General features: G+C 40.2%; 1 long non-coding RNA gene and 1 pseudogene across 6 annotated transcripts in view; one reads left to right on the top strand and one right to left on the bottom strand.

Annotated features, from left to right (window-relative positions):
• The window catches only part of LOC103002909 (uncharacterized), a 324,489-nt gene that overhangs the window by 202,463 nt on the left and 97,221 nt on the right, over nucleotides 1–24,805 (top strand). The gene's annotated exons all lie outside the window — the stretch shown is intronic.
• Nucleotides 15,575–16,421, bottom strand: LOC103002633 (poly(A) polymerase alpha-like; annotated as a pseudogene).

A 24,805-nucleotide genomic window follows, 5' to 3' on the forward strand; every position in this document is an offset into this window, starting at 1 on the left:
GTGTGTGCATGTGAGAGAGAGAGACAGAGAGAGAGGTGTTGTTTGTTGATGTCATTTTTTTTTCTGGGGCAAAGTCTACAGCATTTATCAGATTCTTAAAAAGGTCTGTCATTAAGGACCCCTGCCCAAAAGTAAGAATACTTTCTCAGGTGAGTTATTTGGTTATAAGAGCCTTTTTTCTGCAGATGGAAACAGATTGTGTTGTATTTCTGAAATAATCTTTTCTAATAACATTTATCATCAAAAATCTTAATGTTGGAGAAATTAAAATGGAACCTTCTGCTAGTGTTTAAGAAAGAAGTGTTCAAAAATAGCTTTTGGGAGAGCCCCAGAATTTTACAGTATTCTGCAACTACGGCCTGTTTTCCTGAGACATGAATAATAAAGATATACAGCTCTATTTGACTCAATGTCTTAAGGCTTATAATTTAGTTGTTCCATTTCACTTTGTTGTTTGCCAAGTGTTCACATCCATAGTTCTTCAACAGTGTCTAGAATTATGACATTCAATTATGAGATGATTGGAACTTTAGGATAGCATTCAAATGACCACCCTCCCTTCCTCCCTTCCTTCTTTTTTCCTTTCCTTCTCTTCTTTTTGTTTTATTCTTTTTACTTTTTGTAGTAGTCTAAAAATGGGTGTGTTTTGCAAAGAACCCTGTACCATATTATAAATAATAACAATAACAATAAAGTTTGATCACCTAAGATCTTTCTCATATTTATTGCTTATGACTTATTTCTTAAAGAAAAAGGAAAAAAAAGTCTCCTACCTCATTAAGTAGGAAAAAATACCTATCCTTATTAAACTAACATCTGATCTACTGTAGTCCTAACTTCCATTTCAAAGCATTAATAACTTCTTATTGGTAGAAATACTTTGAACAGAGTACCGTCCCTGATTGACTGCAGGGCCATAATTCAATCACCAGCCTCTGCTGACACTGTGATCCCCAGGGGTGTGGCTTGAGGCTTTAGGGATGGCAGCTAAGTCCCAAGCCTGAATTACAGCTCAGTTATTCAATCCAGAGCCATGCTTTGTTATTTATAGTACTTAGAAAAAGAGTATGGACTTTTCAAAGAGGAAAACAATAAATCACACTAACAAGATGACTGGCTCTAATATTAAAATGTAAATCTCTATGATGTAGAGGTAGAAAGATTAATGAGCATATGATGTAGGGTTATTAAAGGTGTGATGGGCAGGAGAGGGAATGGATTATGGGGAAATTAAATGAAGTATTTCACTGGAAGGCAATGAAGTTCCGTGGAAGTTTTTAAATGACCAGCTATTAGAGCCAGTTTTACTACCATAGTGACCTAACCAAAACTCATAGGCCTTTCTCAGACACCCTTTCTTTTAAAATCCCCTAGTCTTGATGTAGTGACATACAATCACAATGGCGTGCAAACACAATTACATGTTACCGCATTGCTACTGATTCTTTTTTTTTTTTTTTACAGTTATTGCTCTCCTGGGATGGGTAATCATGTCATTTGGGAAGACCTGAAACAAAGGAATAATAAAGTGATGGTTATCAGGAATGATCACCAAGTAATAAATGTACCAAGATCATTTGTCTGAGGTCATTCAAAGATATTAATATAGGTTGGAGGAATGAGAAGAAAAACATGTTTTCTGATGGTTTTGCTTGAGATAATACACCAGTTAAGATATTTACGAGTTAATATCAGAGGATCCCAGATTATTGGCTCCTGTTTCTGTGTAACAGAATCAGTTGCTAAAACCAGTTTCTCAGCACACACCTTTTAACCTTTGCTGTGGTGTTTTTGCAATCCATTTACCTGATCCCTCCTTCCCCTCTGCTTCACCATCCCTTCAACACTTAAGCCTCATTTCCTGACTAGCAGTTCATAAAAGAAAAATATCACCCCCCTAACCCTCACCCAGGCCACCCTCCTTTTCCTTCAAATTTATAGGTGTTTGTCTTACAGTTTTAGTTATTGCACCTTTGTTTTAAGTTTATCAACCTGTTAAACCCAGCGAGTCCAAACCTTCAGAAATCTGCAAGTTGATGCTCAGTCTAACAATTGAGGTATCATTTGCTTCAGTGCAGAGTCCTGAGGCTGTATTAGAGGAACCTCTGTGAAATGTGGAAAGGGAGACAAATATGGTGTTAAAAAACCCACTCCACCAAAACAACAAAAAGCCTTAACTAGATACGTTTTATAAGTTTTTTCAGGGTATATGAACATCACTGGAGGTCCAGTAGGACTGGTAGGGCCACCCTGTTCCACATTTGCTGTGACTGCATCGCTCTGGATGCTTTCTGTGCCTTCAGTCACTTGTATGGGGTCTAAGAGGGACTTGACCCTCTGCTAAATTTCACTCCAGAAATGTATTGAAGTAAAATTACAGGGACTGCTTAATATAGTTTCTTATGGAGGAACAAACATTTTAAAATTTGTACGCTTAAAGGTTCTTCTCTATTAAGCAACTGAGCCTTAAAAAAGAATTTTAAAAATTCTTTATATAGAACTTGGTTTGCTAGTGTTAATCAGTGAATTGTTAGAGAACTAATGAGATGCAGTTACTTTAACAGACACTTCTATTGTTACTTAGAGTATTTTATATTTTTACTTCTCTTGAGGGGAGAGATGATCTCAGGATGGTAGAACTGAAGAGGATCTTAGATATCTGTTAGTTTGCCAGGGCTGCCGTAACAAAGTACCACAGACTGGGTACTTGAAAAACAGAAATTTATTTGTCACAGTTCTGGAGGCTGGAAGTCCAAAAGCAGTGTGTTGGCAGCTTTGGTTTCTTGTGAGGCCTCTCTGCCTGGCGTGTAGATGGCTGCCTTCTCATTGCCTCACATGGTCTTTTCCCTGACTGTCCGGGTCCTAATTTCCTCTTCTTTTAAGGACACCAGTCAGCTTGGGTTAGGTCCCACCTTAATGACCTCAATTTTATTTAATCACCTCTTTAAAGCCCCTATCTCCGCATACAGTCACATATAAAATACCAGGGGTAGGGCTTCAACATATGAATTTTGGGGAGGACACAGTTCAGCCCGTAACAGTATCATAGTCTCTTTATTTTGGACAAGAAGAAACTGAGACCCAGAGAGACAGAGTACATTGTCCAAGGACACACAGCTCATTATTGGCACATCTGGCATCCGGATTGGATCTCAGACTTTGTAATTATTAGTGTCCTCTTGGCCAACGTTTAAACAAAAACAAATAGAAGCTAATAGAGAATGTGAGGCCCCAGCATTGGGCAAAAAGTAAACATTCACTAATATCTATTGAATGACTGACAGCCTTTCTTTAATTAGAAATAAGAACTTGTTACAGATTTGGTGGCTTTTTAAAGTGTGTGTAGGAAATGCATTTAAAACAATAAGGAAAAGGAGAAACACTTGCAGAATCCATGGAAGAATATTTGGAAGGATTTAACAGGAAGTAAATATTTTAAAAAGTCTTTTATTGATAAAGATGTATTCATTTTTGTGGCAAAGAGTAAAAATAATTTAAGGGATAAACTGAAGTAAAAAAAGAAATTATTCTATTGAACAGTAAAACCCTCTATTTCTTTAAAAATAGATTTCTTGAAAACAAAATAAGATGCCAGAAAGGAATTTCTGAAGGGGTGGTTTTATTTTGCTTCTTCAGACATGAGTTATGTTAGAAGATTACATGCTGTACATGTTTTATATTCAACAATGTGTGCACATTCTAAAGATAGAAGCAAGACAAGGGCAGTTATTCCCAACAATATGAATAATAAATTCCTACTTACCCTGGAAAAGCTGTCTTCATAGGGACATTTACTTTGAGATAATTTTCCCTATTTTTAGTCACTTAGTGTACTATTAGATATGCCTTTTCTTTTTCTGAACTTCAATTTCCAGCCTCAGTCTAAGTCTGGAAAGTTATTAGAACTTATTTCTTTATATTCTTTTTACCTGTGGTTTAGGGAAAGACACATTTCCCAACTATTACTATTTTGATGGACCAAGTTCTTACATACTCTATTAGTGGGGATATATGTGAATTTTATATGTATGGTCATATCTCTAGTAGAAACTGGTTAGAATAGACTTTTAGAGATGCTTACTCTTGCTTTAACAATCATTAGTAGGAATCAAAAGAATGGAGTGATGGGAAGACCATGAGCTTAAGAAGTTGACCTGCCTGAAATCGAATCCTTGGCTGTGTCCTTAGGTAAATTATGAAACTCTGAACCATGATTTTCTCACAGTATGATAAATAATGCCCTGAATTTAAATGAGGTAATATATGTAAAATATGGCTCTTAGTGGGCACTTAATACTTTTAGTTTCCTTTCTTTTTCCATCAAGCTTATTTCCTATTCAAAGATAGAATTCTGGTGAACTACATGGGCACTTGGGAACAAGGTTCAAGGCTGATTGATATTACTTAATAAATTCATTGGTTATTCCTGCTAATCTGAACCCACAGACATCCCTGTGAAATCCTGCCAGAGCTCCTTTGGAAGATGGCATTAGTATAGCATTGACAGCTAAGGGAATTAGAAGTAAGCCAAAGGTCATAAATTGCCAAGCCTTTTACAAAGCCAAACATGATGGAAACTATATGCCATTTTGGGGGTGATTTGAAAAGCACATGGTTTGGAGTTATTTTGACGGATTAAGTATTTTTCCTGAATCATCTAGGTTAGAAGATTAAAACTTGATTATAAAATACCAAAATGTTTTTAGATATAGGAATAGTTGAGCATAAATCAAATACTCTGGGTTCCTGAGAAAATAATCAAGTGAACAAGTGATGTGGTATTCTTTTCTGTCTGATATTGGAACTAAGAAATGTTACAACAGTTTATTGTTCATAGAATAATATATTCTTACAGAATTGTTCTGGAACGCAGGCACTACCCAGAGCTGATTGGTGTTTGGCAACACACCAAAATAATGCCCATGATGAAGGAAAGTTATGAGAATGTAAACTTTTCCCTCTAGTACCTTATGTCTTTTACTTCAAATCCAGATAGAGGTGGTTTCTTAACTCTTCTATGGTTGAAAGACATTCCAGGAGAGAAGCTTTCTGGCAGAGAAAGTGACATGATTGTCTAAAGCAATGGGGCCTAACTTTTTGAGTCACAGACCTATTTAAACAAGCTTTGTGGAAACACTTAAAGTCTACATGATACTATGAAGCCCCCCAACATGGTTGTGAGGTGCCATTCCAGGTTCTTGGCAGTTATAGCCAGTCTCAATGAGACTTGCCATGCGATGGGAGAAATCCTAACCCTTGCCCCTGATCAGTTCTTTATCCCATTCTCAATAGCTATTCCTTAATTTACTCTTATTTTCCATAATTCTTGCCCAAATGCAGTCTCAGCAGGGATCTTTTTTCCTTTCACTAAAGAATTTTAAAATGGTATGCGCATGAACCGTCTTAATATCATCCCCACTCTATCCTCACCCCTCTCTCTTTCCCTCCTTCCCTCCTTCTCAAATTCAACCGCCTGTGCTTCAGACTCCAGGTCCCTTCTATTTCTTCCATAACTTTGCTGGAAGATCTTCCCTTTTTCATGATCTTTGACCTCTTCTTTTCTAGTGGCGATTTCTACCCCTCAAATAAGCACTCTTACCTCTGCCTGCACTTATGCTAAGAAAACTGGAAACAGGAAAGCCCTCTACGTATGCATTGTGGAAAGTATCAGAGGGAAAAGGTAGCCAAAATGACCACAGCAGAGAAGAAAGGGGCGGGGGGTGCAGTTGGCTGGATATGAGAGGAATTTCCTGGCCACTTCCAAGAACATGCCTGATTGTGCAGGCTAGCCCTGGGGGTGGAGTGAGCTAAGGACCGAGGGAAGGTGTTGCCAAAGTGAGACTCAGAATGAAGCCCTAGAAACGGGGGAGTATGAGCACAGAAGAACATGAACAACACGGAGGCCCTGCATGCCAGCCCACGAATATGATTAAATATGTCTGGTTGTGGATGAGGTAGATAGATGGTGTAGATCAAAATCACCAGAAATTCTCCCTGTTTCTGAGCAAGTCATCCATGGATGGTTTAAGATACGCTGTACAATATGACATTTTTGGTCCACCAGACTTTTTGATGTGTCTTTGTGGTAAGAATGCTAATTCAGTATTTCAGATGTACCCAGGGGTACTGGGAGAGGGGTCAGACTAGGAGGAGGAGGGCTTGGAAGATGGGGAAAAAGAGCACATGGCTGAGGTCTATGAATAAGATCTTATGCAATTAATAACCAGAGGAAGTGAATGTCACAAATGCATGGATTGAGGCATGTTTGTCAAGTACATGGCTAAAACAAAAGCCCATCCACTGACTCTAAAGCCCTGATATACTTCTCAAAGAATTCTACAAAAAAAAATTATGTACTCAGAAAGTCTTGAAGAAACAGATATCTCCTTATGCTTGTACGATTATGTTTCATTAATTATCACAATCTGCCACTTAGGTAGGTCAGGATAAGAGTTTCATTGTTCTTCATTTATATACGAGGAAATTCTTGGTTGGAGCAGTAGAGTGGTTTAATCAAAGAGGGAAAGGGTAGAACTGAATCCCACTTACCTGTCTAGAGTTCTACTCATTGGAGTCCAGCTTCCCTGCTGCAGCCAAATCGTGTCATGCCATGAATTGACATCGTCTCTGGAGAACACAGCCACTCTGGGGGACCCTAGTGCTCTCCCCACCCATGGGAGCCCGGGAGAAAGCAGTCCCACCTCATGGCTCTGCTGTCTATGGAAGACCAAACTCCTTCCCTTTGCCTTTTAAGGAGTACTTGGTGTTCTCTCTCTTTATAAGCATCAATCAGATTTTGGTTATGGAGGGCTTATTCATACTGTTTTATGGATGTTTTAACGCATTTTCTTAGCTGGAAGCTAGTTTAGGAGCCAGTTTGAGAAGCTTGTAAATGAGAACTACAGGGAGTGGTCTTTCCCTAACAAATTCTGACCAACTGGCTTCTTAATATCACATGAGTTTTTGTCATTTTCTGGGTGGACTTTTCTTCCTTGATGAATCTGAGCCTTGTTAGCTTGCAGAAGAATAAATATGACAATAGTGCATATGGGAAATAATTGTTTGCACAGACTTTTGAAAGCCTTCAAGCCCTGAGTCATGTTCTAAGGACATGAAGGTTGCCCTGATCCACTGTCAGGAGCCAGCACCTTGAGGGCAGGGGTTGTACCTGGATGGGCAAAAGCCCCCATCCCCAGAACAGCAGGGTCTGTGGAAGTGGAGCCCTTCACCCTCCCTTCCCAAGCCTGGAGGCCTGTGACTTAATTTTTCTTAAAAAAAACTATTCATTGTAGAACAGTTTGAGATTTATAGAAAAATTGCCAAGATAGTACAGAGAGTTCCCATATACCCTAGGCCTAGTTATCCCTTTTATTCACATCTTACGTAAGATGAGTACATATGTTTACATGAATGGACAAATATTGATACATTATTAATACTATTAACTAAAGTGAGCAGCTTATTTAAATTTCCTTGCTTCTTCCCTAATGTCCCTTTTCTGTTCCAGGTTCCAAGGCATCCCACATTACATTTAGTCATTTAGTTATCATGTGTCCTTAGGCTCCTTTTGGCTATGTGAACTTTTTGGGCTTTCCTTGTTTTTGATGACCTCGACAGTTTTGAGGAATACTGGTGAGGTGTTTTGAACACTGTTCCTCAATTAGGATTTGTCTGACGCGATTCTCATCATTCCACTGTGGTTATGGGTGTTGGGGATGAAAACTGCAGAGGGGATGAGCCATCCTTATCACATCATATCAAGGGTACATATTATCAGCATCACTGTTGATGTTGATCTTGATCACTTGGCTGAAGTCATGTTTCTCCTCTGTAAAGTTACTTTCCCCCTGATACCAGTAGACCAGGGTTCTTGGCCTTCCCCGATCAATAGAAATTGATAAGAGGCCAGTCAAGAAATTCAGGCAAGGCTTTATTGGGGCCCCTGCCACAGCAGGGGAAGTGAAAACAAGTAACAGGTTCCCTTGCTGTCTCCCCTGTGGGAGGTGAGCTGGTTCCTTATATGGGGTGAGGGTAGGGGTGTGTCCAGGGTTTGGGCCAGAGGGGTGTCTTAGGTGGTTTGCCCACCCCTTTGGTGGTGTTGAGTGCAGGGGGCATGTGCAGTACCCTGCTTTTTCTCCTGGCTCTTCAGAAGTGGCAGTTGGGTGTTTTGGGGGGTTTTTTTGGTCTTTTTGTATCTTATTGTCCAGAATTTGCTCAAACTTCAGTGCACACAGTAATTTTTAGTCCTTTATAGTTTCTTTGTATTTTGTTGCTGGACCAGACGCTTGTCCAGGTGCAAGCACTGCAGCAAAGGGTCCCAGATCCCAGGTCCCAGCCTATCAGCTCTTTCAGTTGGTTCCCCTGTCCCTTTGACATGCCCCTGTTTTATGGGGTTAAAAGTTTTACATGTTTCCTTGCTTTCTAGCACTACAAGATACTCCAGGCTCATACTGTATATTTTGAGCTCTAGAATCAACCATTTCTCCAAGGAACCCTGGTTCCTTTTACTGAAGAATACTATTAGAAACCATGATCTGTGTCCTAGGTGTGCTGGTTACTGTTGGAATGTCATTACTGCACACATATATATCAGGTGTGCTGATATATATGAGTGTATACTGACCCATGTATCTAGACACATCTATAGATAGTCCCATAGGCAACCATCTGTTTCGATACATAAATGTGAGTTTACACCAGTGTCAATAACTCTAGAGACCGGAACTGAAATTTGACATATGATAGTGGGTTTTCTCCTTTATTCTGGAAAGTTGTAGCTTTCTCCTTGTTTTAACCAAAGATTGGAGGGGCGGCAGATGGGTAGTGCAAGGAATGGGAAGAATTACAGACGGTCCATGGCAACATGAGAAGCAGCAGAGGAAAATAGAGGCAGCTACAGTTAGTAGAAATAGAAGTATCAAGTAGAACATTCTGGGTGCATTTTGGTATAGGTGCAACAGTTTAATAGGCCTATTGTAGCCACCTAACGAGAAGTGTCAAGAAAGAGAGTCAAAACTCCTACAGATTAGAACAGTTTAGAAGTCTGGGCTCTTAGAGAAATAATCAACAATGCCTATAACTTGGTAGAGTCACCAGCACTCTTCATTGTGACTCTGGTCACCAAGAAAAGTTGTGGCATGTTTACTCTATTTATCACAGTTAGGGGCACATAATATATTTTGGAAAGATTTCCATTAGAGTGGTTAAAAATTGTTTTGGTGCTTTAAGCATTATTAGATTTGAGTTTTCTGCCTTAGAGTCTACATTTGCTATGAACCCCGATTGCTAAATCCAAGGCCTCCCGCTGAGATTTCTAGAAGCCCAAATTTTTGTAAAAAATAAAGTTGCTTATAAGAGGATTTGATTTTAATGAATTTCTGAACTGTGTCCCTTGAGCTGCAGTGTTACTCTGCCCTGCTTTGCCTTGGTCCCTGGCCCTTGGCAGCCAGAATTTCTGGTTAATCAGTCCCTCCATTCCCAGGCCTGGGGAAGTCTGCCTTTTTTGAGATATTCACTGCCTGTTGCTAAATGAAGTCCAAGGAAGCTGCTCCCAGCTGGGTAGAAGGTCTGAATACTTTGGACCATCAAGAGGTGGCTTCAAGGATCAGAGATGCATGTCATCCACACTAGCCACTTAATCCCCACCCTCCTCCCTTTCTGAACAGCCAGGTTTAGGGGCAGTGATGTTGAGAGGCAGAGGGAGAACAGGGAGAGGTTCTGTGTCTTTCCTTCTCTTCCTCTCCTTCCCCCTCCCCCTCCTTCCTCCCTCTTCTCCCCACTCTCTTATTTGTTCAACAAATATGTCTGGCCCCTTACCATGTCCTGGCACTGTGCTGGCTCCGAGGAGGCCAGTGGAGTCATGGACTTTGACATCTTGGGGCCTTCACTCTATTTGGAAAGCAGACATGAAAAAGTGTACTTAGCTCCTCAATTATTCAGTTGTGTTAGGTGCCAGTAGAAATGGGATCTCACCTATTTGGTTGAGGTGGGTTGAGGCTTCTCTGTTGATTGAGATCTAAAGGGTTCTGGTGTTCACTTCGACTAACTACAGCCCTGAGCTAAGCACTCTGCCTGTGCTGTCCTATTTAATTCTTCTGCCAATACGTCACCTACTTGGCCATTCTTACCCTATTTTATCTTCATTTTACAGATGAGGATCCTGAGATTCAAAAGGTTAAGGAGCTTGCCCAAGGGCACAGAGCAATGAAGTGAATGTTTCAGGACTTGCTTGAGGTCAATCTGGATACAAAGCCTGTGCTCATTGCCACCTAGTGTCCTACCCACCTCCCTGCTCTGCAGGTCTCATCAAGGGAAAAGCAAGCCGGGGGTGGGGGGGAAGTGATCAAATAATGAGTAAAAGTGTCCTGTGGTCAACAATCTAGTCACCTGTTCCACTCATTTCACCAGGGGCCATCGAACAATATTTAGCTATAATTATTTTAAAAAGGCTGACCAAAGGTTTTCCTCTTTGAGCCCCACAGGTACAGGATGGTCCTTGTCTGAGCCTTTCAGGAATGGATTAGAACAGAGCAGTTATTACTCAGACACCGCAGTTATTACACCACATAGAGTGTTCACTGAATGTATGTGATACGTTGACGTTGGTTAATTTGTTTTCTTCGAGACCTTTAAATCCTCCTCTCCATCCAGCTGCCACTGCCTTTTTTATTTCTGAGTCATTATCTCTGGCTTAGACCAATGCAATGCAATCTTCATTGGTTTTTCTGCTCATCTCTTCTCAATCTATTTTCTGTTGCCTCTTCTGTTTAAAACCCTATAGAAAACCTCCACTGCTGACAGGATAGAATCCAACACAGCCCCCTCATGACCTGCGGAGACCTGCACTTTCTCCCTTCTCAGCTGCATCTCCCTCCACACCTTTGTTCTCCCCCCATGACCTAACCATTCTCAGAAGCCCCCCTCCCCTTTTGCCTGTTATCGGCTGCCTTTGCCCTTATTCCTGGCTGATCCTCCGTGCTTCCGCTCTGCGCAGGCGCTCCTTGGCAACCCATCCCCGCCTCTGTGGACTGTTGCATATGGAACAGATCTCTGTTATCATGCAGTCAGCAGACCTTTTCGGTAAAGGGCCAGATAGCAAATATTTTTGGCCTTGCAGACAACAGCATCTTCAATGCAATGACTTAGATCTGCTATTGCAGTTTGAAGTCCACCATAGTTGATATATAAGCAAATGAATGTGTCTGGGTTCCTATACAATGTTACATACAAAAATTGGCAGCTGGTCGGATATAGCCCCCAGCCTGTAGTTTGTTGTGGAATATTCCAATCATTTGTTTACTTGTCTCCCATCCTTACTAGCTGGTGAGTTTCCTAAGATGAGAGAGCGGGTCTTGTTCATCTTTCTATTTTCAGCATCTAATCTGGGCCTGGCACATAGTGAGTGTTGAATAAATCCTGCATGGATGAATATGTGAGTGAATAAATTAATCAAGTCAAATCAAGTTGGAAACTAAGCATTTAATGGTGTCAGTAAGAACCTTGACTGAGTGAATCATGGTGAAAGTAGAAACATCAAGTCTGTACAGCGGAGAATAAATCTTTTTTGTTCATCTCAGGGGACTCAGATATAGTACCTTTGACAGGATCTGGATCAGTGTGGCTAGAAAGGGTTGACCCTTCCATTGTTGGGCTGCCAAGGGTTAAAAGGAGCCTGAAGCCTTGAGCGGTGGGACCAGTTCTCCACCATTCTAGTGTCTGTAAATAAATAGTGTTAAAACTCAAGAGTAAGGTTATTGAATGTGGATTTTGCTTCGTACATGCCACTTTCCGTGGAGGAATCTTAGTCACTGATGGGTTTGCTCCAGGGGGCGCTAAGGGTTTGTGTGCACAACCCTCAGCCTTAATGCAATTTAGGATTGGAAACTGCTATAGCCCTGCATTTACTGACACATAAGGGTTGGCCAGACCTTATTCATTCAGCCCAAGGTACTGCAGGGGTGACCAGTTCCCTGTGGTGGCAGAGTTCATAGACTTTCTAAGTAAGGTCTTCTGAGTTGGGGGAGGCTATCTGGAAAATTCACTTACTCTGAGCATCTCTTTCCTTGACAAAGCCAGAAAACAAAGACATTAGTGTGCTACCAGGGAAACACATCACCACTTGTTGGGTCTCTAAGATACACTTTTTAAAAGAACTTTTCAATGTTACAGACATCTTACTGAGCCAAAGAAATTACAGAGTAATGTTGAGTAGCATTTGGGTATTGACTTTTGATTTGGTAGGAGAGGAAAATCATGGGCACACAGGGCATTTAGAAATTTTTTCCCTTGTGTAAAATGGAACAGAGGAACACAGGATAGACACTTTGATTGGAAAAGGGAACAGATGACTTGCACTTAACTGAATTGGATTGATTTTCCTTTTTACTGAATACTTTCCTCTATTTTGTGCTATTTCACTTTGCTTCGCAATACCAGGTCCAACTCCTCCCATAGGATTTCATACCATGAAGAAAGGAAAAGTAAAGAGCCATTTCTGTAAGAATCCTCAAAACATAGCATGATAAACCTAATGCATAGATATATTTTCTCTGTTATTTTTGGTCCAAGTGTGTAGATTTCCCGAATTCCATAAAGCTGGACATTAAAAAAAAAGATAGCAGACATTCCAACCTTTCAATTGCACTCAATAAATATTTGGTGAGAGCCTCTTTTGTGCCTCTAGGTATCATACTATAAACTAGGGATACAATGATGACTGAGTGTTTCCCCACTTTCCAGGGAGCCCAGAGTCTGGTTGAGAGGTGCTCCAGTTACCTGTTTTTGGGTAACAAACTGCCCTAGACTGAGTGACATAAAACCACAACCGTTTTATTTTGCTCACAGATTCTGTGGCTCAGAAAATCAGACCGGGCATGATGGAGTAGGCTTCTCTATGCCCCACAATATCTGGGAACTCGGCTGGGAACATTCCAGTAGCTGGAAGAGACTTGAGTGGCTGAGGCTGGAATCATCCAGAGGTTTCCTTACTCCCATATGTGGTGTCTGGGTTGGGATAACTCAAAGTGCAGGCTCAGCCGGAGCTGTCGATTGGAGCATCTACACATGGCCTCTCCATGTGGCTTTAGTTTCTTCTAGCATGGAAGCTGCCCCCAAAAAGGAACACCTAAGAGGGGCATCCAAAGAGAGAGCTTTCCAAGAGACCAGGGTAGACGCTGAAAGAGCTCTTTTGAACTATCCTTGGAATTCATGCACTGTTACTTCTTCCACACTCTGTGGCTACAAACAAGTCACTATGGACACCCCAGATTCAAGAGGAGAGGAATTGGACTTTACCTCTTGAAGGCAGAATAGCAAGGATACCGCAGAAGAGTATGGGAGATGTTGCTGCAGTCACCTTTGGAAAATCTAGCCCGCTGCAGAGAATTAGGCATGCAAATATGTAACTATAATATACCATAGGAAACGTTTCAGTTACCTTGCTGGGAAATAACCCACTCCATAACTTACTGCCTTGAAACAACAATTATCAGTTATCAGCTGGTGGGTCTGTGCCATATGGTGTTGAATGGGGTCACCCATTCGGCTGCATTGAACTAGGAACTTGGAATGCCCAAGACGGCTTCACTCATGTCTGCTGCCTCAGCTGGGGTGGCTGGAATGGCTTGGGGGCTCCTTAGTTCTGTTCCACATGGTCTTGTATCAAATAGTAAACTCGTCCACGCTTCTTTATCTGGTGTCTGGCTTCTTTTAAGGCTTAGTCCCAGAGCTGGCACAGGGTTACTTCTACTGGATTCTAGTCAAGTCACAAGGCCAGCCAAAATTCAAGGAGTGCAAAATACACTAGAGGAGTGGCATGTACATAAAGGGATGGGGGAGGTTATTGGTGACCATTTTTGGAGAAAATCTACCACATTAGAGGTGTCAAAAATGCTCCGAGATCACAGATGGAGGATCAGTTTTGTCAGGTGGCCTCTGAGGGTTTCTGTGTCAGGCTGTGGAGACAGGGTGGGTGCTGGTGAGGGCATGGTAGATAGTGGGGTATCCAGGAAAGATGTAATATTTGAACTCTGAATGCCCTAGGTAGACAAGCTGTGGAAGCATCATAGGCCCAGGAAATTCCATGAGTAATGACAGGGAAGCTGGAAACGGCATGGGGGCTAGAGGGAGGTGCAGTAGAGCTACAGCAATATGTGTATATATTCAGGCACAAGAACGTGGTGGATCTGGGGTAGAAAGAAATGTCAGGAGATCAGGCATGTTTGTGAAGGACTTTCTGGGTCCTGCTGAGGTATTTGGATCTCATTATATTGGGAATATGAACTGAGAGTTTTTAAAAGGAGGAAGCATAAGAGATGAACTGGAGGGAGGAGAGATTAGATGTAAGGAGAGCAGTTGTGATGATATTGTGATAGCTCAGATGAGATCTAATCAAGATTTGTACCACAGACAGAAGGGAGAGGAACCTCCGTGAGGCAAGATATAGAGAAAAGGCAAAACCATTTGTTCAGAGAAACTGGACCAGCAGGGACATTGTTGTATATAATCTGAGGGCCATCAGGAGGGTAACCTGCTAAAGTCCTCTTCTATTTATTGATATTATCATTCTGGAATTCTGCTGTTGTGGTTGGTACATTTGTATTAAGACTTGCCTGTTCCTTTAGTCCCCAGAGCAAATCCTAGTGTCCATTACTTCATCAGAACTATTTCCTTGGAACAAAACAAATCCAAAGTAGTATACAACCAGCATGGAGTTTTTAGAACTGCTGCCTTGGAAGCATTGATATTAATCTGAGCTTTATGGAAGCTAATTGGATACTAGAGGAGTTTCATTTCTACATAGGCTCAAACTTCTTACCACTGTACAGGTGTTTCCAGTAGAACAGACTAGCCATTCACCCATCCAATAAATATTTTTCAAGTGCCTACTACATGCAAAGCACTGTTCTTGGAGATGGATATGGCAGTGAGTAAAATAAAGTCCTTGCTCTCATGGATGTTCTTTACATCCTAGTAACATGGATTTATCAAACCCAGAGTGGCTTTGAGAACTGGATATGGAGTTTTATCAGGCTGACCTGTTATAAGTGATGTCCTCTCCTCAGTGGGATAGGTGTGCATTTTGTGGTGTCTCAGACCGTAGAGTTGGCTGCACTTACCACTCATCATTAACTTGGGCGATCACTTATCATTAACAAGGGAGTCATCCTAAGAGTCTGAGCACAGAAGTGACATTATGTGGCCTCCCAGAGAAGGAAAGGGACACACTCAATAGCTGAGACCCAAAGTTTTGTTTGCTTGTGCCTATTCAAAGTCTGATATCTGAGGGATATGTTCATTCACATTGTGCATTTGTTTCCATCCCATTTGATTTATTTTTTAACACCCATTAACTGTCATGCCTTTGCCTCTGAAATGGTTCTCCAGTCATTACTTGACGGGAAGGATTTTGGCTGTGAGGGAATGTGTTTCCAAATGCTGCCTTTTCTAGTAGCATGCACAAGTGTAAAGCAGAAGCCTAGGGGCCACATGCCACAGAGATTTAGAGCAGTGCTGCTCTGGGCTGTATGTATGTATGTACGTATGTATTTTTTCAGTGTCTACAATCAATTTTATTTTAATATGCTCTAAATACATACCGTTTAGAAAATATCAAGAAAAATTGATGTACAAGAGTTGACGCTATTGCATTTGGATAAAGCTGGCAAGTTCTTGCTACTGGCATAGCCCAGGAAACACCGAGGAAACGAATATATTGGAATAGATGTTGTGGTGTTTGGCCCACAGTTTGATAGCTCTCAGGGTTAACCTGAAATTGTCTATGTTTGGTACTAGATGTAAAAATTCATCAGTTACCCTGCAACCATTAAGACTTCTTATGCATCTTATATCTAGATTTTTAAGCAGACTGTCATCTCTTAAGTCCAAGTCTTCTGGGATAGTCTGCAGTGCTAATCTTGCAAACAAAATATTAATCTCTATCCCAGCAAAACACAGTTTGATACCTGGTACAAATGCCTCCTCAGCAGCTCTTAAATCTTTTACTTTTTCCTGTAATTTCAACTTATCATAGAATGAGGTGAAAAAGTCACTTCGATCAACATGTCTTGGTGCAACATACAACTCATCAATATCAGCACCTTTTGTATGTACTCTTAATCCATAAGATCCAAATGTAAAAAATTTCCCCCCAACATTATCAATTACAGACTGTGGAAGATTCTTGCTTTCACTGATTTCTTGTATCCACTCTTTTACCAGGTTATTTAATTTTCCCCAAATTAAAATTCTGTGCTGCAGTTCCTCTTCCTCTTCAAAAACCCCCAAAGGCTTCAGAGTCTCAGTTCTTTCCTGTGTAAGTCAGTCTCCTTGGGGGCTGCTAAGCTGTTGGGAGAGGTAATGCCACGATGCTTCTGTGGCAGCTGTGTTTGTTGTGATCCCTGCGTTGTAACTGGAAAAGGCATCGTCTCCTCCGAGGGCACCGTCCAGTCACTCCCCTGCTGCTGCTGCCCTGGGCATGACCCACTGAGGTGGGAAGGAGGGGGGTGCCTGCCTCAGCCCTGGGTCCAACCCCACTCCTGCACCCTCTCCCATGGCTTTAAGTGCTTCTCCTCTGGGTTGTATAATATTTAGATGGGCACTTAGAGCAGTCCAAGTCTTGACATTAATAAAACTTGTAAGGGCTACTTTACAAGGTAAATATCTCTCTGGGTAACCCTGAATTTCATCTATAGTAAACTTTCTGGCATTTGTCAGAATTCTATTAGCTGGCACTTGCATACAATTGTAGTTAAGTGATATTTCTTGCTAACCATGGTGACTATAAGGCCCAGAAATATTTTGAAAAATCTTTAACTGCCTCATCAAAGAAAGGGGACGTTCTTTTAGAATACTAAGTGTATTTTATGATAGTCTAAATTACTGATTCACATATGGAACACATATTAACCAGAGCATCTCCCTCAGCAACCAGGCAAGATAGCTAATAATTTATGATAAATTTTTTTAAACTCAAATTTTTAACTTCCTTTTTTAGCTGACTTGCATTTTTTTTTTGGACCATGTTTTTGTTCAATTATGTGCACAGCATTCTCAATGACTTAAATGGTAAAAAATGGTCCACAGTTTATCTGAAATTCAAACAGCTGTTGTTTTTACATTTTTATTAATATGTATTAATGTTTTCAAAGTAATTTTGCTGCTGGAATGAGAGTGTGCTTGTGTGTGTGTGCATGTGTGTGTATTGTGTATGTGCACACGCACACACATCATTCTTCTCAGAGTCATTTTTGGCAGATAAGAACATGATCTGAGTAGCAGATATATGATCTCATTTTTTTTCCTGGGTAGTTTGCAATTTGGATTTAGTCTCAAAGGATTAAGTGTTTTAGCCTATGATGATTTCATAGACACCAATGACTAGAACTTCTAATCTGCACCCCTAAGCTATTTGGTAATTTTTAACTATACAAATTATAGAGCCTCTGTGAGCCCATTCTACTAAGATGGAAAGGAGTGTGATGCCTTTATTTTGGGAAGATGACTAGAACCTTTGAAGCATTTAATTCATACTTTCAACATTTTGTTCCTCAACAAGGATATTTTGGAAGCAGTAGTAGCTGGAGTTTACTTTTTTTGGAATTTCCTCTACATTCATTTTTGGTGGCAGTTTTTGATGAAAAAGACACCAAGGGTAACACTCTATGCATACCTATCTAAAAATGAGAAAGTGAGGATACTGCCTTTTAGCTGGAACCCTCAAGGCGTTATCTAACCACTGAAAACTTCATCTAAATAAAAATGGGATTAAGAATATCAGAGATCAGAGGTTAGCAAACCCTCACATCTGCTGTGTCACGTTGCCTTTTCCTATTCATTCATCCTAAAAATATTGGATGAACAGCTATAATGTGCCAGGCACTTTGTGTGTGTGGGGATATATCAGTTAAAATAGATAAAGATCCCTGTTTTCATGAACTTTACTTTCTAGTAGGGGGAGATGGGCAATATAAAATAGACATGATAATTAAGTAAATTGTATGATACACTAGAAGGTGATAAATGTTTTTCAGAGATAGAAAAAGGAGAGCAGGATAAAGGAGATTCTGAAGCTTTGGAACTGGTGGGGGAGATTTGCAATTTTAGGTAACCATATTAGGTCTTACTGAGGAGTTGGCATTTAACTGAACTAGTGAGACAGCTAGTCATACATAAATCTGGGAAAGGAATGTTCTAGGCAAGGAGACTGCCAGTGCAAATGCCCTTCCGCAGGAATGTGCTTGGAGTGTTGGAAGAACACAAGGAGTCCAGTGTGGCTGGAGATAGTAGGTGATGAGGTCATCGGCATCACTGGGGAGTCAGTCCTGTAGGACCTTCCTGGCTTTTGTAAGGCTCTCAGCTTTTTCTCTGGGAGGAGAGGGAAATCACTGGAGACTTTTGAGTGTATAAGTGGGATGATCTGCCTTATATTTTAAAGGAACTCCTCTGGTTGCCATGTTGAGACTAGACTGCAGTGGGTATATAAATTTCCTAGGTTTTCTGTAACAAAGTACCACAAACCAGGTAGCTTAAAACAGCAAAAACTTATTCTTTCAGTTCTAGAGGCCAGAAGTTGAAAATCTAGGTGTTGGCAGGGTTACCCTCCCTCTGAAGTCTCTAGGGCAGAATTCTTTCTTGCCATTCCTGAGCTTCTGGTGGCTGCTACCAATCCTTGGTGTTCCTTGCTTGTAGCTGCATCACTCCAATCTCTGTCTGGTTGTCACATGGCCTTCTCTTCTACGTGTTCCTTTGTTTCTATGTGTTTTCTTCTTTCCTTATAAAGACACCAGTAGTTAGATTTAGGGCCTACCCTAATCCAGTATGACATCATCTTAATTTACATCTTAATTACTTTTGCCAAGACCTTAATTCCAAATAAGGTCATATTCACAGGTACTGGGTATCAGAACTTGAACGTGTATTTTGGGGAGACACAATTCAACCCATTAAATGGGAGGTAGAGGAGGGAGACCAGATGGGAGACAGGAGCACAGATGATGAGGACCAGAGTGGGAACAGTGGGATAGTGAAAAGTAATCTAATTCCAAATGTGCTTTGAGGGTAGAGCTAATGATTCCCTGACAAACTGGCTATGAGAGAAAAAAATCATCAAGGATGATGGTATGATCTGAATGTTTGTGTCCCCCTAAAATTTATATGTTGAAATCCTAATGCCTAATGTGATGGTATTAGAAGGTGGGGCATTTGGGAGGTGCTTAGGTCATGAGGGTGGAGCCCTCATGAACAGGATTAGTGCCTTGTAACTGAGGGTCCAGGGAGATCCCTAGCCCCTTCTGCCAGACGAGGATGCAGTGAGAAGGCTCCAGCTATGAACCAGAAAGAGGACCCTACCTAACTATGCTGGCACCATGATCTTGGACTTCCAGCATCCAGAAGTGTGAGCAATAAATTCCTGTTGTTTATAAGATACCCACTCTGTGGTATTTTGTTATAGCAGCCCAAACAGACTGAGATAAATGACTCGAAGACTTCAGGCCTGAGCAACTGGAAGAAAGAAGTTGCAATCAGCTGAGATGGAAAGATTGGTTTTGGTGAAAAGATCAGGAGTTCAGTTTTGAATTTAATTTTGAGATGGCTTTTAGATGTCTACGCGGAGGTGTCCTTGTGCAGTGTGGACTGTAATGAATCCATGTTACCTCTGGTGTCACTTAGTAATCTATTAACCACTGAAAATTCATAATTTGGGGATAAACTGCACAGGCAAACCATGGTTTCCATCATGGACAGGCCAAAATCAAAACTTCTTTTTATCCACTATTTATCTTTTCTTCCAGCAAAACCTTCTAACTTTACTTCTTCTTCAAAAGTCCACATTATTGGGTCTGCTGTCCCTGCCCAGTGACTCATGGAGTAGCATTTGAATAATAAGGAGCTCCTAAATCAGTTGTGGGGAATTACAGAGGGACTCCTGGGCTAGAGTCACCAAGAATTGACAGTCAATGTAAAATGTATTTCTGTTCTCTCATCTGATCACTGTGGAGACTCCAATTCAACATTCTCTTCGAAACTTCTCTGTGCTCATATGTTCTCTTTCCTCTCAGTTTTCTTCATATAAACCAAAGCCTGGCACCACTGAGTGCTGGGTTAGCAAGTGAGGCATGGTAGCTGTGGGGCCGCCCCATAGCCATGAGGTAGCCCATTTCTGATGGGAAACTGCACTCCCTCTGGCCAGCAGAGTCCCTTTTAGTAACCTAAATTCACTAAACACATTGTAAGAAAATTGGCTTAAACTTGTAGAGTTAAATTTGGGTTGAAAAATCATACTTACACTTTTCACTATTTTTCCAGGAAATCTTTTTCTGGGAATTATGTACATTTATTTTGCCAACTTCTCTTACTTTTAGTCCAGGATAACACTGCACTTCAACTTGTAATTTCCTGCATTCTTAGTCTAAGCATTCTTAGTCCAAGTTTTTGAAACCAGTAGTCTTTGGTTCAATAGGTTCTCTTGTAAATATGTAGTGGTCACTATAACTGATGCTTACCAGTGATACCTTCAAATCATATCTCGAGTATGAGGGAGACTTGTAAGGTTGTAAATTGTTTCAGCTGTTTTGCACCTTTATTCAAAGATTATAATTTTAGAATTTTTTGAATAAGACATTGATATAAAAATCGTGGAATATTAATTTACTCAGCAAATGTTACTCAAGGTAGTGGGGATACAGGAAGAACAATATGGACAAAAAAAATCCTGTTCTTGCATAGCCTTCATTCTAGAGGGGAAGGCAGAAAATTAACAAACTATGTAAATAAAATAGTCTCTCAGATGGTGGTGATAGCTATAGAAAAAAATAAAGTAGTCATAAAGTATGGAGAATGTTGGGGGAAGATGGGATGTTGCAGTTGTAAATAGGGAGACCAGAAACAAATGTTAAGAAGAAGATACTTGAGTAAAGACCTTGAGGAGGTATGAGAACCACGTAATTATGAGGGGCAAGAGAGTCAAGCATCAGAACAACAAGTGCAAAGGCCCTGAGGCAGAAGAAGCCCTGACATGTTCAGAGAAGAGAAAAGAGGCCAGGTGGCTTAGAGTGAAGAAAGTAAAAGAGACTTTAAAACAAAGACTCTTACAAGAGACAAAGAAGGACACTACATAATGATCAAGGGATCAACCCAAGAAGAAGATATAACGGGACTTCCCTGGTGGTGCAGTGGTTAAGAATCTGCCTGCCAATGCAGGGGACACGGGTTTAATCCCTGGTCCGGGAAGATTCCACATGCCGCAGAGCAGCTAAGCCCATGCACCACAACTACTGAGCCTGCGCTCTAGAGCCTGCATGCCACAATTATTGAGCCCACGTGCCACAACTACTGAAGCCCGCGTGCCTAGAGCCCATGCTCTGCAACAAGAGAAGCCACTGCAATGAGAAGCACATGCACCACAGTGAAGAGTAGCCCCCGATTGCCACAACTAGAGGAAGCCCGCATGCACCAATGAAGACCCAATGCAGCCAAAAATAAATAAATAAATAAATTTATTTTTTAAAAAAAGAAGAAATTATAACAATTGTAAATATTTATGCACCCAACATAGGAGAACCTCAATACATAAGGCAAACACTAACAGCCATAAAAGGGGAAATCAACAGTAACAAAATCATAGTAGGGGACTTTAACACCCTGCTTTCACCAATGGACAGATCATCCAAAATGAAAATAAATAAGGAAACACAAGCTTTAAATGATACATTAAACAAGATGGACTTCATTGGATATTTATAGGACATTCCATCCAAAAACAACAGAATACACATTCTTCTCAAGTGCTCTTGGAACATTCTCAAAGATGTATCATAACGTGGGACACAAATCAAGCCTTGGTGAATTTAAGAAAATTGAAATCGTATCAAGTATCTTTTCTGACCACAGCTCTATGAGACTAGATATCAATTACAGGAAAAAATCTGTAAAAAATACAAACACATGGAGGCTAAACAATACACTACTTAATAACCAAGAGATCACTGAAGAAATCAAAGAGGATATCAAAAAATACCTAGAAACAAATGACAATGAAAACACGACGGCCCAAAACCTATGGAATGCAGCAAAAGCAGTTCTAAGAGGCACGTTTTTAGCAATACAATCCTACCTTAAGAAACAAGAAACATCTCAAATAAGCAACCTAACTTTACACCTCAAGGAATTAGAGAAAGAAGAAGAAAAAAACCCCAAAGTTAGCAGAAGGAAAGAAATCATAAAGATCAGATCAGAAATAAATGAAAAAGAAATGAAGGAAAGAAGAACAAAGATCAATAAAACTAAAAGCTGGTTTTTTGAGAAGATAAACAAATTTGATAAACCATTAGCCAGACTCATCAGGAAAAAAAGGGAAAAGACTCAAATCAATAGAATTAGAAATGAAAAAGGAGAAGTAACAACGGACACTGCAGAAATACAAAGGATCATGAGAGATTACTAGAAGCAACTATATGCCAATAAAATGGACAACCTGGAAGAAATGGACAAATTCTTAGAAATGCATAACATTCCAAAACTGAACCAGGAAGAAATAGAAAATATGAACAGATGAATCACAAGCACTGAAATTGAAACTGTGATTAAAAATCTTCCAACAAACAAAGCCCAGCACTAGATGGCTTCACAGGCTAATTCTATCAAACATTTAGAGAAGAGCTAACACCTATCCTTCTCAAACTCTTCCAAAATATAGCAGAGGGAAGAACACTCCCAAACTCATTCTATGAGGCCACCATCACCCTGACACCAAAACCAGACAAAGATGTCACAAAGAAAGAAAACTACAGACCAGTATCATTGATGAACATAGATGCAAAAATCCTCAACAAAATACTAGCAAACAGAATCCAACAACACAGACTATCATACACCATGATCAAGCGGGGTTTATCTGAGGAATGCAAGGATTCTTCAATATATGCAATATACGAAATCAATCAATGTGATACACCATATTAACAAATTGAAGGAGAAAAACCATATGATCATCTCAATAGATGCAGAGAAAGCTTTCGACAAAATTCGACACCCACTTATGATAAAAACGTCCAGAAAGTAGGCATAGAGGGAACTTTACTCAACATAATAAAAGGCCATATATGACAAACCCACAGCCAACATCGTCCTCAATGGTGAAAACTGAAACCATTACCACTAAGATCAGGAACAAGACAAGGTTGCCCACTCTCACCACTATAATTCAACATACTTTTGGAAGTTTTAGCCACAGCAATCAGAGAAGAAAAAGAAATAAAAGAAATCCAAATGGGAAAAGAAGAAGTAAAGCTGTCACTGTTTGCGGATGACATGATGCTATACATAGATAATCCTAAGGATGCTACCAGAAAACTACGAGAGCTAATCAACGAATTTGGTAAAGTAGCAGGATACAAAATTAATGCACAGAAATCTCTAGCATTCCTATACACTAATGATGAAAAATCTGAAAGTGAAATTAAGAAAACACTCCCATTTATCATTGCAACAAAAAGAATAAGGTATCTAGGAATAAACCTACCTAAGGAGACAAAAGACCCATATGCAGAAAACTATAAGACATTGATGAAAGAAATTAAAGATGATGCAAATAGATGGAGAGATAGACCATGTTCTTGGATTGGATGAATCAACATTGTGAAAATGACTATACTACCCAAAGCAATCTACAGATTCAGTGCAATCCCTATCAAACTACCAATGGTATTTTTCACAGAACTAGAACAAAAAATTTCACAGTTTGTATGGAAACACAAAAGACCCCAAATAGCCAAAACAATCTTGAGAAAGAAAAATGGAGCTGGAGGAATCAGGGGCCCTGACTTCAGACTATACTACAAAGCTACAGTAATGAAGATAGTATGGTACTGGCACAAAAACAGAAATATAGATCAATGGAACAGGGTAGAAAGCCCAGAGATAAACCCAGGCACATATGGTCACCTTATCTTTGATAAAGGAGGCTAGAATATACAGTGGAGAAAAGACAGACTCTTCAATAAGTGGTGCTGGGAAAACTGGACAGCTACATGTTAAAGAATGAAATTAGAACACTCCCTAACACCATACACAAAAATAAACTCAAAATGGATTAAAGACCTCTATGTAAGGCCAGACACTATCAAACTCTTAGAGGAAAACATAGGCAGAACACTGTATGACATAAATCACAACAAGATCCTTTTTGACCCACCTCTTAGAGAAATGGAAATAAAAACAAAAATCAACAAATGGGACCTAATGAAACTTAAAAGCTTTTGCACAGAAAGGAAACCATAAAGAAGAGGAAAAGACAATCCTCAGAATGGGAGAAAATATTTGCAAATGAAGCAACTGACCAAGGATTAATCTCCAAAATTTACAAGCAGCTCATGCAGCTCAATATCAAAAAAACAAACAACCCAATCCAACAATGGGCAGAGAACCTAAATAGACATTTCTCCAAAGAAGATATACAGACAGCCAACAAACACATAAAAGAATACTCAACATCACTAATCTTAGAGAAATGCAAATCAAAACTACAACGAGGTGTCACCTCACACCAGTCAGAATGGCCGTCATCAAAAAATCTACAAACAAGAAATGCTGGAGAGGGTGTGGAGAAAAGGGAACCCTCTTATACTGTTGGTAGGAATGTAAATTGATACAGCCACTATGGAGAACTGTATGGAGGTTCCTTAGAAAACTAAAAATAGAACTACCATGTGACCCAGCAATCCCACTACTGGGCATATACCCTGAGAAAAGCATAATTCAAAAAGAGTCATGTACCACAATGTTCATTGCAGCTCTATTTGCAATAGCC

The sequence above is a fragment of the Balaenoptera acutorostrata genome, chromosome 14, assembly GCF_949987535.1.
Source record: "Balaenoptera acutorostrata chromosome 14, mBalAcu1.1, whole genome shotgun sequence".
Taxonomy (NCBI): domain Eukaryota; kingdom Metazoa; phylum Chordata; class Mammalia; order Artiodactyla; family Balaenopteridae; genus Balaenoptera; species Balaenoptera acutorostrata.